At 51.6% G+C, this 5000-nt stretch overlaps 1 non-coding gene across 1 annotated transcript in view; it reads right to left on the reverse strand.

The window, feature by feature from the left end:
- LOC126436532 (small subunit ribosomal RNA) overlaps window positions 1–1051 on the reverse strand; it is a 1909-nt gene extending 858 nt beyond the window's left edge. The window contains exon 1 of the ribosomal RNA XR_007580737.1: window positions 1–1051. This exon is cut by the window's left edge and continues 858 nt beyond it. This is a non-coding gene — a ribosomal RNA (small subunit ribosomal RNA).
- Window positions 1052–5000: the final 3949 nt, after the last annotated feature.

Genomic DNA, 5000 nt, shown 5'->3' on the forward strand with positions numbered 1-5000 from the left:
CTTGGCAAATGCTTTCGCTTCTGTTCGTCTTGCGACGATCCAAGAATTTCACCTCTAACGTCGCAATACGAATGCCCCCGCCTGTCCCTATTAATCATTACCTCGGGTTCCGAAAACCAACAAAATAGAACCGAGGTCCTATTCCATTATTCCATGCACACAGTATTCAGGCGGGCTTGCCTGCTTTAAGCACTCTAATTTGTTCAAAGTAAACGTGCCGGCCCACCGAGACACTCAATAAAGAGCACCCTGGTAGGATTTCAACGGGGTCCGCCTCGGGACGCACGAGCACGCACGAGGCGGTCGCACGCCTTCGGCTCGCCCCACCGGCAGGACGTCCCACGATACATGCCAGTTAAACACCGACGGGCGGTGAACCAACAGCGTGGGACACAAATCCAACTACGAGCTTTTTAACCGCAACAACTTTAATATACGCTATTGGAGCTGGAATTACCGCGGCTGCTGGCACCAGACTTGCCCTCCAATAGATACTCGTTAAAGGATTTAAAGTGTACTCATTCCGATTACGGGGCCTCGGATGAGTCCCGTATCGTTATTTTTCGTCACTACCTCCCCGTGCCGGGAGTGGGTAATTTGCGCGCCTGCTGCCTTCCTTGGATGTGGTAGCCGTTTCTCAGGCTCCCTCTCCGGAATCGAACCCTGATTCCCCGTTACCCGTTACAACCATGGTAGGCGCAGAACCTACCATCGACAGTTGATAAGGCAGACATTTGAAAGATGCGTCGCCGGTACGAGGACCGTGCGATCAGCCCAAAGTTATTCAGAGTCACCAAGGCAAACGGACCGGACGAGCCGACCGATTGGTTTTGATCTAATAAAAGCGTCCCTTCCATCTCTGGTCGGGACTCTGTTTGCATGTATTAGCTCTAGAATTACCACAGTTATCCAAGTAACGTGGGTACGATCTAAGGAACCATAACTGATTTAATGAGCCATTCGCGGTTTCACCTTAATGCGGCTTGTACTGAGACATGCATGGCTTAATCTTTGAGACAAGCATATGACTACTGGCAGGATCAACCAGGGAGCTGCGTCAACTAGAGCTGAGCAGCCGGCCGCCCGGGAGTGTGTCCCGGGGGCCCGCGCGAACACGCAAGCGTCCGCTCAATTATTCTGCAAACAGGAGGAGGCTGAGCTCCCCTGCACAACACACCTCGAAACCCTCTCAGGTCCCGGCGGCGCGCAGCGCCGTCCTAAGTACTTGGTCGGGTTCGAGAGAGGCGCAATCGCCCGGAGTTAGGCGAGTAGACGCTTTAGGTGCGACCACCCGTGCTCCCAACTGAGCTTGCCGCTGCCGACAGAGGCCCGGGAGCGTGCTGTCGTGGCATTGCCGGCGGGAGACAACACGCGCCACCTACGGTGACCGGCAGCTCCAACGCCAGCGCCACAGAAGGACAAAAGCCCCACTTGGGTGCCGAAGCGAACTCTCCCAGCACAGCGCACGCGCCAACACGTCCGCACAGCTGCGATACAAACCACCTGCGAGAACCGCTGGGGCGACCGAGCAGCAGACGGCGTCGCGGCGCCGAGCGCCGGGCGGCGGCGCATCCTCAGCGCACACAGTCCTCAATCGGACCAGCACACTGCAGATGGCCACCGCGCTTCGCACCGGGCCCGCGAGGACCTGCTTTGGCCGCAAGGCGCCGCGAGCAGGGGGCGCCGGCGCGCAGCTGCGCCGCCTGCCGCGTCCGTCGGCCGGCGCGCCTGCCACTGGCCGCCCCCACCAGCCGGCTGTAGCGCGTGCGCCCACGCACCGCGCTGCCAGCACGCCGGGCGGCCCCCCCTCACCGGCCGGGGACGGTCCCACCCAGCCACCGCCGCGTATCGCCTCACACCCAGATCCCCCTTTCACGTTCGTGGGCATGGTGGGTCCCCTTTCACGTTCGTGGGCATGGTGGGTATCCCTGAAACAACCGGTTAATAGCTCGACCGATCGTCGCCAACACTGATTCACCTCTAGCGAGAACAACCGCACCACAACGGGTTACCTGTTGTTCATTTGCGTAACGTCACCAGCAAACGTAGACGTCCATCGCCATTTGCAACGAGTATTGCATGCCTGTGTCAGGTGTCACAACACACTACGTCTGCCCACATAGACGCAACAACATGTGCACGCCTCGAGAACACGTGGAAGGTAGCCCCCGTACGTATGCGGTGTCCATTGCGCGAACGACTGTCAGCCGGCCTCTGCAGGATGTCGCAGATGTGGAACGCGGTGCAACATGCTATCACGGTGTGTGAGAAGAGACGACTACGTCCGAATACACGCTCCACTACATCAACAGACTGCTCATGCTGATCGCCATCCAGGGCGTCCGTTCCTCCCACACGTCTGAATGGCGTACCACACTGCAATCCAGCTCTTATAGGGAGACGACACGTAGCTGCGTGCACAATATTTGGACTGTATGGTCTGCCGTTGCTAGGCGCAGTCGTCGTACGGTCACACATGTGCCACGATGTATCATTCAGTACATACGGACCAATGTGCAGTACAGTTTGTGGGTTTTGCGTACATCGGCGGACAGGTGACAGGCCGTACCACAACGTAGGCTGAGTACGTCGGCATGCGAAGGGCATTGAACATGCAAACTTCTCAACGACCAGCTTGCGAAGGCAGGGGGGAAGGGGGGGGGGGCATGTACGTCCTGCTGCTATCCACATTACAGTGTATAGCAGGAGCATGTGGAAAGTCAGCAACACCTGCAAGGTGTTTAACATGACGCGATACACAGGGGACCGGGCAGTGCGAATAGCGAACTATATTGCGAGGGTTGCGGTTAGGCAACACTACACTAATTTAACGAGTTGCATAACAATTACAGAGCAGGTTCAGCGACAACGTGCGTCAGGTTAAGGCGCAATATAGGTTAGGTTAAGGCACAACATGGGTTACGTTAAAGCACAAATTAGGTTACGTTAAAGCACAACTTAGGTTACGTTAAAGCACAAATTAGGTTACGTTAAAGCACAAATTAGGTTACGTTAAAGCACAAATTAGGTTACGTTAAAGCACAAATTAGGTTACGTTAAAGCACAAATTAGGTTACGTTAAAGCACAAATTAGGTTACGTTAAAGCACAAATTAGGTTACGTTAAAGCACAAATTAGGTTACGTTAAAGCACAAATTAGGTTACGTTAAAGCACAAATTGGGTTACGTTAAGGCACAACATGGGTTACGTTAAGGCACAACATGGGTTACGTTAAGGCACAACATGGGTTACGTTAAGGCACAACATGGGTTACGTTAAGGCACAACATGGGTTACGTTAAGGCACAACATGGGTTACGTTAAGGCACAACATGGGTTACGTTAAGGCACAACATGGGTTACGTTAAGGCACAACATGGGTTACGTTAAGGCACAACATGGGTTACGTTGAGGCACAACATGGGTTACGTTGAGGCACAACATGGGTTACGTTGAGGCACAACATGGGTTACGTTGAGGCACAACATGGGTTACGTTGAGGCACAACATGGGTTACGTTAAGGCACAACATGGGTTACGTTAAGGCACAACATGGGTTACGTTGAGGCACAACATGGGTTACGTTGAGGCACAACATGGGTTACGTTGAGGCACAACATGGGTTACGTTGAGGCACAACATGGGTTACGTTGAGGCACAACATGGGTTACGTTGAGGCACAACATGGGTTACGTTGAGGCACAACATGGGTTACGTTGAGGCACAACATGGGTTACGTTGAGGCACAACATGGGTTACGTTGAGGCACAACATGGGTTACGTTGAGGCACAACATGGGTTACGTTGAGGCACAACATGGGTTACGTTGAGGCACAACATGGGTTACGTTGAGGCACAACATGGGTTACGTTGAGGCACAACATGGGTTACGTTGAGGCACAAATTAGGTTACGTTGAGGCACAAATTAGGTTACGTTGAGGCACAAATTAGGTTACGTTGAGGCACAAATTAGGTTAGGTTAAGGTACAATATGGGTTAGGTTAAGGTACAATATGGGTTAGGTTAAGGTACAATATGGGTTAGGTTAAGGTACAATATGGGTTAGGTTAAGGTACAATATGGGTTAGGTTAAGGCACAACATGGGTTAGGTTAAGGCACAACATGGGTTAGGTTAAGGCACAACATGGGTTAGGTTAAGGCACAACATGGGTTAGGTTAAGGCACAACATGGGTTAGGTTAAGGCACAACATGGGTTAGGTTAAGGCACAACATGGGTTAGGTTAAGGCACAACATGGGTTAGGTTAAGGCACAACATGGGTTAGGTTAAGGCACAACATAGGTTAGGTTAAGGCACAACATAGGTTAGGTTAAGGCACAACATAGGTTAGGTTAAGGCACAACATAGGTTAGGTTAAGGCACAACATAGGTTAGGTTAGGGCACAACATAGGTTAGGTTAAGGCACAACATAGGTTAGGTTAAGGCACAACGTAGGTTAGGTTAAGGCACAACATAGGTTAGGTTAAGGCACAACATATGTTAGGTTAAGGCACAACATAGGTTAGGTTAAGGCACAACATAGGTTAGGTTAAGGCACAACATAGGTTAGGTTAAGGCACAACATAGGTTAGGTTAAGGCACAACATAGGTTAGGTTAAGGCACAACATAGGTTAGGTTAAGGCACAACATAGGTTAGGTTAAGGCACAACGTAGGTTAGGTTAAGGTACAACGTAGGTTAGGTTAAGGTACAACGTAGGTTAGGTTAAGGTACAACGTAGGTTAGGTTAAGGTACAACGTAGGTTAAGGTACAACGTAGGTTAGGTTAAGGCGCAATGTAGGTTAGGTTAAGGTACGATATAGCTGAGGTTAAGGTACAATATCGCTTAGGTTAAGGTACACATTGTTGTAGGGAAAGGTGTATTTGGGGGGGGGGGGCGGCAGGTTCGTTGATAGTGATTATCGTAAGTGCATGCCTGCGGGATCATCCGATTTGTCACGTCAGGATGCACTTGTGGCTCATGACAGGCGGCGCT

Source organism: Schistocerca serialis, unplaced genomic scaffold (assembly GCF_023864345.2).
Source record: "Schistocerca serialis cubense isolate TAMUIC-IGC-003099 unplaced genomic scaffold, iqSchSeri2.2 HiC_scaffold_1239, whole genome shotgun sequence".
Lineage (NCBI taxonomy): Eukaryota > Metazoa > Arthropoda > Insecta > Orthoptera > Acrididae > Schistocerca > Schistocerca serialis.